General features: G+C 34.2%; 1 protein-coding gene across 2 annotated transcripts in view; it reads left to right on the top strand.

The window, feature by feature from the left end:
- The first annotated feature begins 2,772 nt into the window (after window positions 1–2,772).
- LOC124365014 overlaps window positions 2,773–14,088 on the top strand; it is a 47,451-nt gene continuing 36,135 nt past the window's right edge. The window contains exons 1-2 of one of the 2 annotated variants that reach the window (XM_046820894.1): window positions 2,773–3,040; window positions 3,383–3,452. The gene's annotated coding sequence lies outside the window, so the exon portion shown is untranslated. The remainder of the gene's footprint in view (window positions 3,041–3,382; window positions 3,453–14,088) is intronic. The other variant, XM_046820895.1, reaches the window with a different exon arrangement.

Genomic DNA, 14,088 nt, shown 5'->3' with positions numbered 1-14,088 from the left:
TACGACATCCTTTAAGCAGGCCGGTTTTCTCAAACACTTTTCAGGGGCCAGCCAAAGTTGAATACGGCCCTGCCTATTAATGATCAAAAATATTGAAAATATATGTTACTGATAGTATGCCGTTGTCCTTTCATACACTCTGCGATTAATATCAGACAGTATCGCGTTTATTCATAACAATGTACTAAAAAGTAAATGTAATAGAGTTCTTAGATGTTTAAATTAACTTACGTGCTGGATTATTACAGCAATATCAATCTCTGTGGTTTATTAGGCATATCATGGTTTCAATTAAATTTTACCAACAAATCTTATATTCTATTTATTTTTTGTGAAATTCATAGCATTTTATTTCAATAGTAACCTATATATGTTAAAATTAAAGGAATTTTCTAGTGGGAATATTTCCCCAACCCCCTACCATCGCCATCCTTTCTTAGCCACTATGACCAGTCCAGCCCGGTCTGGCTTCCGTTGGCTCTCGTGCAAGTGTTTCGTTACCGCGTGGGCCGAAACATTGATGGTACCAGGTACCAATTTAATTTCTTCAGGCAATGTCTCTAAAACTTTAAATTGATCGCAGCATGAGATTGTAAGATTTGTAGACCTGAATTTTACCACGAGCCTCATATTTGACCATCATACACTTGTACTGAAGATTTATATTTCACTTGGTCTGGTGGGCTCTAATTTTCTGTGGCTTCTCAAAAAGAACTCTGACAAACCATTTTCCTAATCATACACTGGAGCGCTCTCTTTAACTTGAGAAGGCTGTTGACCTTTTCGGTATTCATTTATTCTATTGTGGTACACTTCTGGTACTTATATTTCTTCACATTTTTTATACGATTTAAAAATACTAAAGTTTCTGTCACACTGGCTAAATGTATGGCCTCTAACTAGAAATAGTTGAATCACTTCTACATCCCTTGCATGTGAGTGCAAGTTAATTCAACATAATTAATTGTTGTACTTGTTTGTCCTGTAGTAGCATTACAACTTTTTTACGTTTGTTTTAACCCCGACTTCTCTATTAATTGCATAAAATACAAAGGAAACAACTGAATTAGAACACTTCTTAGCACATAACTTCAAAAATGTGAAGAAATACAATGTATCATCATTGTGGATGTGGCAGAGTTGAAAACATATCACTTGTAAAACTACTTTGTTACTGTGATTTTGGAAGTGGGGCATTTTGATTATAGTCAAACTTAACAACCAACACAGAAGATTGTTTTTTTTTAGAATTTTCAAAAAAGACGTTTTTAAATGTAAAAGTAATGTACGAGTAAATGTACGAAAAGTAGCCTGTCGAAAAAACGTATGGTAGGCCTTGTACTTCATGTTGTCAAGTGCCTGCCACATTGTTTCCAAGAAAAACATTGAAAACTCTTCAAATAGAATTTTTTAATTATATCTGGATTGTAGAAATAGATTTATTTAGTTAATAACGGGATGGTCTGTGTGGAATAGTATTTAGATGATCAGTTGCTAACTCTCAAACTTGAACACAATTTTGTTATAAGATTTCTTGCTTCTTTGTTATTTGAATGTCTCTCTTTAAAATATCTTTTTCTGAACAACTCTAACTATTTTAACTCATATTTGTTGAACACCAACAAGAAATTTGCTGCATACTTTAATTTCCACTGCTTTTTACTTAATTTCCAAAAAACGCTTCTTGCTCGCTCTTCGTCATACATTGTGAAATTAATGTGTCTTGTAACTCTTTACTATTGACATTGTAAAATCCGTCATGGTGATCGCTATCTTCAAAATTGTATAGCATTTTTCATTGCAACATTGTTTTATAGGCTGAAATGACTTACTGACCATTGTCCTTTTTTTGATTCTTTTTTTAGAGACATAGCCTAATGTTCTTTATGCAGTCGATTATTGTTTGCTACATTAGACTTCAATTTATACTTGTTTTAGCTATACTTTTCTTTTTACACTTTTTAACACATCTTCCTTACCACTATTTGAAGAAAATTCATTAGATTCTCCTGATTTACTCATGGTTAAACAAAATCTGTAAGAAATAAATACAAATATGAAAGAATAATGTTCTCTGCAAAAAGGCTTTCAACGTCATCTGGCTTAAAGAGCTGTAACTTTGTAATTGTGCCCATACAGAAATAATATTTATAGATTATACAATTGAAGTTATAGAAAGTTGGAATTTAATTGTGTTTGTGCCGAAAAAATCTTCGTGACCGAAGGTCCTTGTTTCAGCCACTGCTTCAATTCTCCTTAACTATCGCATCGACTTTAGCTGTCCATACTCAAAGCCAACGGCTATTCTTGGCCGTATAAAGTCGGTTTCCCTTGTTTTAATGATGAATTTTAGTTAAATTCGTTCGTTAAGTCTATCGCTAACAATTTGAGGTAGACCAGACAATCCAAATCGAATGATCGTAATGACATTAATCAAAGTATTTTCTATTTCATCTCATTTGAATTTATAGGATTCACATATTCAAATATAACAGACGTAACATATGTGAATTGTTTTACTCTAATTCTCCATCGGTAGAAGGCAGAATTTCATTTTAATTATGGGATATAATCAGAAACGTTTTCTGAAAATATGTTATCTATTTTCTTGTTAAATTAATATTTAATGTTGTATTACTATTTACCACAATATTGTCAAATATATGTTGGTAGTTTTATTCAAGAGTTTCTGAGTCTTGTTCATTTTCAACTCTATGGCCTGTGCTGCTTGCCTTGCAAAAATAACAATGCTTACTGCGTAGCCCGTTCCTTTGTTATAATCATTAGTGGACTGCTGAACCAGTGGACTTGTTATCTAAATCTGATAACAGAAATATACTCTTGCTCTTGTCTCTTTGAGCGTTGGCGCGTCATTCTAGAATTAGAGAGTTATGTGTGTTTTCTGATAGTGTTAATTGCTTGATGATATTTAAAACGAGCACTTGTTTAATATTGGTACTATTTCTGTAAAGTCAAGTCTTGAATAGGACTGTACCTAGAGATCTTCTATTAGTTAAAGTTTGTTGTGAGGATAAAGAAGGTAGGTTCAAATCCTTTGTTTGTCTGGGGAGAATTAAAAGAAAGTGTCAAATTACTCAAGTGTTGATAGTAGGGTTTAGTTTTTGTTGGGTTACTAATCATCTTATAAAAACATTTCTTCTTGCATTGGTAATTTTCATCCGTAGAACAAGCAGTTGCTTTTCTTTAACCGGTCAGATTGTCTTTGGGTGATTTGTATATAACATGGGTAAAATGTTTTGTTTACGGTATACCTATGTACATATATATTAGGTATCAGTTTATTGACAGTTAACTAGACAATACTGAGATGCCTTAATAATATTACAAATGCAAAAAATGCCTTTGTTTGTTTTGCTTTCAGGCTAAACTATTGTCAGATTTTACATGGACAATCAATCAATCAATCAATCATCTTTATTCATATTTGCACAGTAAGTACAACAAGAATAGTGTCATATTTTATCTTATTTCTATATATTTTTTTTTTTTCTTAGTAGTACACTATCATTACAATACAGAATTGTAAACAATCTAAAGACAGAACAATGCCATTACACACTCATTTATACTTAATTAAAATTTTTTATAACCACCAAACTAACATATTTGGTAATTATCATATTAACGGCCGGGGCGGAAAAATACGAGTTTTGCGTTAAAAACTTATTGGAATCGTCATATAGAACAAAAAAGTATAAGGTTTGATGGGGTGGAAATGAGAAATAACGAAGTTTTAGAAAATGAAAAATTAAATAACTTTTCAGTAATATCTCCATGTTCTACATCCACGTCTAGCGTCACGTGACCTTTTGTGGCCAATGATTGAACCTCGTGATGACGTCATCGGTTGCGCCGCCATCTTTGCAAACGTAAATGAAAAATAATACAGAAATGAGCAGAATTTTGATCAAAATAAATAATGTTTTTCTTAATTTCGAGAAAAAAATTAATTACGAGTGTCTCGGCCGCTGCCCCGCGGCGCTGATGTCAATAAAAGAAAAAATCCCTCGAGATAGTAACTATCAGTAAAATATATTAGGAATATATTAGGAATGTTGACAGGGGACATTGGGCCCTCTGAGGGGAAAGCACCTTTTGAAGGTAGGCCTTTAGTCGGCAAGAGCAAGCAGCGAAATGTAGACTCTGTGGAGAGGAGAGAGGATGTCAGCGCGGGAAGCAACATTTTGGTTGGATTGTCCTCCTGCCATCGTAGAGGACTAGGAAAAGATACCTGGGAGATTCCTCCTCAGCCCCAAGGACATCAAAGAACAGGAGCCTTAAATCTGATTGGTTTTTGCAAAAGCCTCGGTTTTTGAGGGCAACAAATAAAAGTAAGGGAGGCGCAACAAGGTCCCTTTTAGGACTAAGTGCGGGGGACAAAGTGTTTCCTCTTCCCCTCAGAAGGGAAAAAAAACAAAAAAAAAAAAAAAAAAAAAAAAAAAAAAAAAAAAAAATTAGTAAAATATAAAATACTAGAGGGGCTGATCAAAAATATAAATTGAAATGTAATGCAAAGGCAATTATGTAAAGTTAAAAAAACAAAATAATAATCTCCAAGAAAAACTCAAATATATAGATGGATCAGAGAACACATACCATTAGTGTTGTTGGCGGATACAGCTGGAGCAGCAGCTGCTGACACGAACTCATACACTCATTTTAAAAAATTCCATGTTCAATTAAAATGAGGATAATTTCGTTTCGGTTGATAACGTAAACTCTTTAAGGTGCCATACGAAACACTCCGACACACACAATTCACTAGGGTTAGGTTGAACTAGTGGATGGTTGATTCATCATTGTAAACGCACTCACTCAATCCGACCTACCTGACTGACACGATTATCTTGTGTAGAACTGTCCCATGCCCCGGGGGAACTCAGATAACAGGTACGTTATCAGGCGCTGCTATCAGTCCCGGGCCGCATAGATTAATATTCAAGTACGTAAACAGATTATTCCAGACACAGCACACAAAACTGAACATTAAAACATTAGGAACTTAACCCAATTATCAATATACACCCTAAAATTCATGTTTTATTTGTCATTTGCACCCCATTAGTACTATATATATTTTTTGTTCAGGAGGGTGAGCAGAATACGTTGGTAACGTCAAATTCGTGATTTGCCGCCCCCGCTGTTTAATCTTATGGTTCTACGAACATATTTTATTGCTGACATTTTAATTGTTGTGAGAAAATTAAACTCTTCTATAAAGTAAAAAAGCAGCATGTGCTAAGAATTTTTTCAACAATCTTAAAAAAGGTATTAGGGTTTTGGCTCTTTTTTGATGTGATTTTGGGGTAAATATTCAAAAAATTTATTTCCTTTAAAAGTGGGTTTTTTTTTGTTTTAAAAAATAATAATTTATGAGGTTCAACCCAATCTATGTGACCTAGTGTTATACCTATGGGATGTGTATTACCTATTGCAATTCTTTTATTGATAAATACAATTTAACTGACTGTAATGTACAAACTGTGTAAACTGTTAAATATATTAAGTTCTGAAACAAATGTTCTAACAGAGTTCTGTTTGCTTCAAAATTAAAACATGATTTTCTTAGTTGCCTTTTTTGTTGCATTAAAAGTTGGTCCATATTTCTTTTTCTTGTTGATCCATAAATGCAAATTCCGTAGGGGAAATATGTTGAATGGATATTAAAGCATAATATAAATTTTTTAAAGTTTTTCAATATTACATGAAATGGGCTCTAGTCTCCTTAAAGCCGTAAAGACCGCTAGACGTTTTACGAATTACAAGGATTAACATGTTCTTCCCAGGCTAAGTTTTCGTCTATAGTCAAGCCTAGAAATAGAAAAATTTTGTTTTCCTCCATCGCTGCTCCAATATTTCATTGTCCACTCAATACTGTAGGAAAAATTTTTATACTTGTTTGTTTTGTTGTGAAAAAGGAAACAAAACTTAGATTTAGATGTGTTTAAAAGAAGGTTTTTTACTGTTTAAAAAGTCTTTTATTAATGTCGATAGGCCAAAATGTTCGATGAAAATTCAACTAATTCTTCAGAGTTTTTGCATTTACGATTACATTAGTATCATCTGCATAAAGACAGACATTATTGTTGATAATTACTGTACTACTCCAGGTAAACCTTTTACGGTAGCACAAGAATAATAAAGGAAAGACCTAAAAAATCGATCACTGTGGGACTCCATATTGTACTTTTAAAATGGGTGAGAGGAAAATATTTTTTCTTTATACTTAATTTTTTTTACTATCCAAGACATGGTCTATTTCAAACATTATTGTTTTCTTTGGATAGATATGATTTGAACCAAGTTAAACTCAGTGTTCTCCACTCTTAGAAGGAATTTTGAAGCCACGATCCCACCTTTTTAAAAAAACTTTGAATTATGTTTTCTACGCTATCAAAGGCTCTTGAACAAATCTAAGAAGATTCAAATTACTTTTTTCACCTTTATCGACAGATTCAATAATCGACTTCTATAACTCAACACCGGCTGTTATAGTAGATTTGTTGGACCTAAAACCATGTTGTTCTTTGGATCAAGAATACCTTTATTAGACTCCTAGGTATTTATTATAAACATTGATTAAAAAAACTACTTTTTTCTAAAATTTTTGGGTTGAAAATACAGGAAGTAAAGATACAGGTCTGTAAAAACTTGACATACCATCTTCAAATTACCCTTTTTAAAAATAGGAATGACACTGAAGCTAATTTAAATTTTCAGGAAATACTCCTGAAATTAGAGAATGATTAATTATTATGGGTCAGCGGAATGCGGGAGGTGTTGATAAAAGGCAAGGCTACCTTAATGATCGTAATAGGGATGTCATCATTTCCTGTTGAGTATTTGTTTTTCAAAAGAATTTACTATTTTTTCCATTTTCGTTTTTCTGTTGCCATTACAAATTTAAATTTTGGTGTGTCCACTGTAGGGAAATTTGACAAATTCAAATTTGCAGACAGAATATTCTGTAATTTCTCGGTAACACTAAGTCTTTGACTGCATTAACAAAAAACTCATTGAAAGTATCACATATAGCAATTGGGTTGGAGGCTCGTTGTTACGTAATTCTCTTGATAAATAATTTAATATTTGCCTTACATTTTTTTGGCTGTTTACTGCTTCCCATGTTAACTAATTTCCATGTGGTTTTAATCTTATTTTTGGACAATGACAATTTTTTCCTCAAAGTAAGTTTTTTTTACTATTAGCTATATTACTTTTTAGCTCTCTTTTTTTATGTTTGATTAATAACTTTAAGTTGTTATCTTTAAAAAACCTTCTAAATTGGGAGATTCCAATTCTATAATTTCATTCTGTTTTATATTAATTCTTCATTCAATCCATTCTTTTGTTTTTACCCATGGGTTTTCTGGGGTTACATACCGTTATTAGGAAAATCTATATCAAAATAATGTTTTTAAAAATACTGTAAAAAACTATCATATTTTAGATTAACAGTAGATTGGTAGACCTCAGACCAAGATTCTGAGCTTATTATGTCTGCAAAAAATGTCTATGCTATCTATGTAACTATAATATAAATTTTCTTACTTCTTTCCTAGTTAAATTTGTGCTATCAGAAACTGCATTCATCAAATTCATTAGTTGACCATCATGATCCGAAATTTGAGTAATTACTCCATTTATACGAACATTGTTTGGTTCTATATTAGTAATAAAGTTGTCAATTGCAGTCTTAGAGTGGTCTGTTACTCGGGTGGGAAAGTTAACCATATACCTCATACCATATATAGACAAAATATTTACAAATCTGTTATAAGTATCATTTTTTATCAGAACATCTATATTAAAGTCTCCTGCAATTACAATTTGTTTAAATTTTGTGCACAAAACATCTAACAGTATTTCTAAATTGTGAAGAAATTGATTGGTCCAGATTTGAGTAGTTCGGAGATCTGTAAATACATCCTAGGGTGTCTGAAGTATGAGTATAGGCTTATTCTTATTTCATATATATAGTATTTCACTTATTGAAATAAAAAGACAAAGATATAATGCTTCTATATTATTTGTGGGATTTTATACCCATATCTTCAGGAAGCAAAATAAAAATATAAAGTTACACACACTCCTTAAAGGATTAAATACTATATAATTACCTGAAAACAATTGCAACAAACAATTACAAACACAACAAATAAAAAGAAAATAACCAAAAACGTAAATACACAACTAAAACATTCAAAGACCCAGCTGTTATATCATTAATGGCACAAAAGGAAATTTGGGTAAATCTTAAGATCAGCGACTTTCCGCTCCGATCGCCGTAATTTTTTGCATACTAACACAGGTTAACGTAGTTTCACCGAAAAAATTAGTCCTGATTGTCACCGGGGCCGTTTACCCCCCCAAAAAATAGAAAAAAATAAAATTAACCCTTTTAGTGCCAACGTCCGTATATACGGACGTTTGAATAACTACTGAAGAATGCCGACGTCCGTATATACGGACGTTCGGAGTAAAAGTCATACCGCAATAATTTTTCAACTTGTTCTAAATTTGTTGGTATACAAACAATCAGAATGAACCAATCTACATAAAAAAAATAATAATAGTAATATCGTAAGGTTAGTCAGGTGTTTAGCCATGATAGAAATGGCCGTGGTTGTTGCATCAGACAAAGTTGTGTCAGCTGATAGTTCACGTCTAACCTCTGTGTTTGGTTGTTTGTGTTGCTGCTTCCACAGTGTTTGTTTGTTGATAAATAGTTTACTAACAATGTTTTACTAACATAAAAAGTAAACTTCAATAAAATGAAAACCACATTTGTGTGCAAACGCTGTAAAAAAGGATTGCATCCCTTATGTGTGCCTCACCATATTTGTGTTACCACCGCCTAACTATAATACCTATGTACAAAAGTGTGTAAATTTTGTTGTTGATATTTTACAAAGTGTACATTATTTTTTAAGTAGAAAGTAGTTTCAGACAGTTTTTAACCCTCCAAGCGTCCACTGTAACACCTCTTGGCGTCATAGCCATTTTCTACCATTTGTAAGGGTTTTTTTTAAAAATATAGAGCTGTCATATTTACTAACAAAACCATGCATTGTTATATATCATTTTATTTAAAAATGAATAGAGATTATATAAAAAATAAATGTAATGTCCTTTACCTTGAATTTTATAAACTTTTTTGCCTTGAAAATGTAATTTTTTTTTTTTTTTTTTAACTTTGGCGCCCCCCCTAGAAAACACACAACCAAAAAGTTAAAAATCCAAAATAGCCATTTTGTCCACAATTTAGTCTTCTGTTAGAAAATATAAACACTTAGATCATTATAATATAGTTTTAGAATAATTACAACTAAAAAACGAAACTATGTACAATCTTGGAAAAGGCTGATATTGCTCAGTCAGAGGAACTGCTACTGCTCTCCCGTCGCCTTCTCTTTTTTCCACGCCCTCATGGGCCGCCAAAAGTGTTTTTGTAAATGGTAGCACTTGGGATGCACACCACAGTTGCATCCTGGACACCAGAAGGTGGATCTTCCTTTATTGCAAACAACACACTTCCTCATTTGGACCCCCAGGAAGACGCTCCAGTCGATGAGGATCAGGTCCAGCGTCACCAGCAGGTCCTACAACCACAGGCTCTTCACTGGCAGCAAGAGTGTCCACGATGCTTACAATGAAATTTCTCCTGTCCATGGGCTTGTCAGTGTTTAGGGAGTATAGAACATAAGCGTTGAAAAAGAGCCAAATCAAACAGATTGAAAAAATATTTTCTTCTTCCAGTACTTAGTTGTCTGGCGGTTGCAAGTAGTGTGAAACACACACTTATCGCTTACATCCACACCTCCCATGTCCTGATTATACTTATGAATGAGAAGAGGTTTCATCCCTTCCAGACCTTTTTTTGCTTCTTATCAGCTGATCCTCTGCATGACATGCAGTTGTCAGAGCAAACACAGGCTTTTTTACCAGCTCTCTGCTTGAACTTGACAAGCAGTAAATCTCCTTTCCTAAAATATATGGTTTTCTCTGGGCTCCAGGTCTGCATTCTTGACAGCTTTGGGTAAAAATTTAGAGTTTTTATTTATGGTACCTGTTAAAAAGGTTTTTCTGTACAACAGACTATTTGCTAGTGGAATTTTTGTATAGAACTGGTCTGTAAACAAATGGTAGCCCTTGTCCAAGAGTCCACATTTATGCATAATATTCATCACAACTCTTTCGGTGAACAAGACTGGTTCATTTATATCATTGCGGTGAACTGCTAGATAGTCAGTTCCACTATAAAGTTCAACACGCAATACATAGTTTGTTTGAGCTATCGCAAGCCTCAAATTTTTTGATCCCATATTGTTTATGTTTTTTGTTAGGAAGATACTGGATGAAGGTGCACCTATTCTTCATCCCAATTAGGCTTTCATCAATACAAACACTTTGGAAAGGTACAAAGTGCCTAGCAAAAGCTAAATTTAGATGGTCAAGAAAGTATCTTACTTTTTGCCAGGGATCATAACCGGGCTGACCTATCTCAATGTTCACTGCTGATGACAGATGCAAAAAAACCACTAATTAGAAAATATCTGCTTGATTTCATAACCATGGAATAAAATGGTGTACCCTGAGAGGTCCTAACATCCCAGTAGTGCTTCATATTTTTTTTTATAACAATCCCCATATTTATGGTCAATGCCATAAATTTTTTTCATCTCAGCTACTGTGACTGGTGACCATTTTGTCCACCTTGAATTTCTCGATAGGGTTCCCTCATTTCGTTTTTTAGCTATTGCTCTGTCAGCATATGCATTAGTTTTCTCTAGTTTAGTAACTGCCAAAAAGCTGCAGTTAGAAACAAATTCAAATACTCAATGGGCCTACTATTACGAGGAGGGCAATTTTTTTATACCAGGATTTCTGACTTGGAACTGAGACCTAATGTCCTTTTCTGGCTCTGGGGGATAAATTCTGAGCCATGGATTCAAACGCCTGCAGGCCTATCACCGACAACACTACCATTATCAGAAACATCATCTTCATTACCTGGAGTTTTCTTTGTCAGATGTTTCCAAGTCTTCATAATCGGGAAACGTATTCCTCACCGCTGCCCGATGAAAAATCTGTTAGTGAATGGTCAGATGGAATATTTCCCACATCAATGTCGCTTCCATTGCTCTCATCTTCACTAGAAATCACTTCGTCTAATATATTCCGTATAGGACTAGATTGAGAACGTAAATTGTCACTCATTTTCAAAAGATAACCAACTATAAACACGAACTGACCACGACAAAACAACGCTACGGCAACCTGTTTGTGCAAGAACAGCTGTCAGTAACACGTCGTTGTTTTTCTACAAGCCGTACAGCTCACCAAACATTATAACTGTCTTGAGACAGTACACGGCAGAAAGCTTGTAATCTGCTCTTTACAACGATATACGATACTTGACGTTTGTTGCGATAGAAACGCATCTAGCGGCGTCTTTGTAAACTACTGTCTACCCGTCGATTATTCGACGACTGACGCTCCAGCGGTGTACTTCGACATCGAATAATCGACTTCTAACGCTGGGAGGGTTGATGGTTTCATAGTGGAAAATAGGTACTTTGGGATTATACCGACCACACCCAGACATGAATCGTTATTTGACATTTTGCTTCTACTGATTACTAGATTAGCGTAAAACAATATTTCGTCAATATAAAACAGGAATTGTCTTATCGCAAACCCCTCCCCATCCTCAGACAGAGGTCAAAGTCGAGCGGTCTAGTAGATAACGTGATTGCAGAGTCTCGCCACCCGTTCAGCTGGTGCGTCGCTTTGTTATACTTCGTGTTTTACCTCTACATTTCTCCAAACACAAAAATTCAATAAAAACAAACATTACCAAACTAAAACTAAACTCTTTATTGAAAAAAACACTCAAAACTTGTTTTTATTCTTGATCACATTCCGCCACCCAAAATGCGAGTGCCTCCAGCCATCAGCGCGGGCTTCGGCAGCACCGTTAACGAAAGAAAAACATCCCTCGAGATAGTACCTCGAGATAGTACCTATCAGTAAAATATCAAATTCTAGAGGGTCTGATCAGAAATATAAATTGAATTGTAATGGAAAGGCAATTATGTACCATGCAAATCATGTGATGCCGCGCGGCCTGCCGTAATCGGGATTCTCGAGAAAGATAAGATAACAGCGACACCAATACCGATCACAATACCTGGAAATGCTTGTAAGTTTGTAATTACAGAGTTGTTTTTTCGTTCTATCATGTTTGTTTCTATAAATTTATATTTGTGTGTTCTTCATACTGGTGTGGTCGGTATAATCCCAAAGTACAGGAAAATATTATAAGCTTTATAAAGAAGCTAAATAGTGTAAATAACACAAAAAAGTGAAAATGTAACTTTCTAAAAAAATTAACATGATTTTTTGTTTTGTTTTTGAAATATTAATCAAAACTCTTTATGTGTGTATTCAGTTTTACTTCCTCTTTCAAGTGATAGTATGTGTTATAGTGAAATAATTTTTTTAGAGTACTATTTTTCATGTGAAACTGGAAAAATATAAAAACTGTAACTAAAATGTCTACTTTTTTTAATTTTTTTAAGTTAATTACATTTAGAAATATAATTTGCTTTATAGTTTTTTATAAGGAAATTTATTTTACTGCAAAACAATGAAAAAAATTAGGAAAATATCTCAATATTTGTAATTTTTACAATTTTTTTAGTAAAACACTGCAAAACGGCTGAAATAGGCCTGGCATCCTTCGGTAGTATTATGTGAAAAATCACTGGCATTTCTCAGACCAACTTTTGATTTTTTGTCTGGTACTAAAAGGGTTAAAACATAATTAAAACAAAAAAAAATTAAAATAAAAACAATTAAAATAAAAACAATTAAAATTAAAGAAATTTTTTACCCAAATACCATTAAGGGGGGTACAATGTAGCCACTGCCTCGAGGAAAGCGTAAACCCTTTCTTCTGGGATGTATTTGGTTTTAAACAAGTACTCCGCGAGGTAGCCGATGAAGTGCTTGCTCTTGCGACCGTATTTGGGGACTTCTGACTGGACGTCACGCCACTTCTGTTCAATTGTGTTGGTACAGGCGGATGTTAAGGGGTCAACAAAGTCCTTTGAGTGATTCACAGTCAGGTGATTAAACTGATACTGTGAAAGGGTGTTGTAGGCCTTCCAGCAATCAGTTATTATTGTGGATCCTGGCAACACCCAAGTTTTAATACACCGTATCAGAGTCTTCGCTGTACAGTCTTTAACTGGGATAAGGAAGGTGTGCTTGGTCTCCCGATCTATTCCCCCCAACACCCACTGTCCTTTTACTATCCGTCCTCTGTTGTACTTTCTTTTGCCAAATTTGGCTTCATCAATTTCAACTACGGCGCCAGGTCCGCCCAACTGTTGGCTGTTTCTCTTCAAGTGGTCAATGTAGACTTCCCGGATGAATGAGTAGTAGTCCACTATTGTCGGGTCTGTGAGATGAAGATGAGTTTTAACAAATGAGTGCCTCGGAGGCGATGTGAAAAGATGTTACAATTAAACGCCACGATGTTTTAATATTGACTTTACTTCGCTCCAGGAACGTGCCGACCTTCGCTGAAATACGCCAGCCACACTTTTTCCGGGCTTTCTTCTGCAAAGGAACAATCTTTCCACACCTGAACTTTAAGTCATCTGTCAAGTTTACCGAGGTAGTCGCTGATCTTAATATTTACCAATTTGGAAAAGTTAATTTTAACTTAAATTTAAACCATTTGGGTATTTATATTTTAGAAGTAACTGGCTTGTTCGAGATTTTTCAATTTTAACCTATTTAAATTGTCTTGAGGACAAGGGAAGACCTTATTAATCCCTTTAAGGTCATAGGATTCTTCAATTTTGTGTTTTTTTTGTGCTCAGCAGCATGTTTGGACAATGGCTTCTCCTTGTTTTTATGAAAAATATCAAATCTGTGCCCTATTATTCTGACTCTAATGTGGTTAGATGTTTGCCCAATGTACTGATTGTTACAGAATTTACAATTAATTTTATAAAGTACATTCTTAGAGTCAGTTTACTTTGCCTATAATGA

Source organism: Homalodisca vitripennis, chromosome 6 (genome assembly GCF_021130785.1).
Source record: "Homalodisca vitripennis isolate AUS2020 chromosome 6, UT_GWSS_2.1, whole genome shotgun sequence".
Taxonomy (NCBI): Eukaryota; Metazoa; Arthropoda; class Insecta; order Hemiptera; family Cicadellidae; genus Homalodisca; species Homalodisca vitripennis.
Note: the sequence above shows the minus strand (reverse complement) of the source record. Positions and strands in the feature narration are given on the sequence as shown.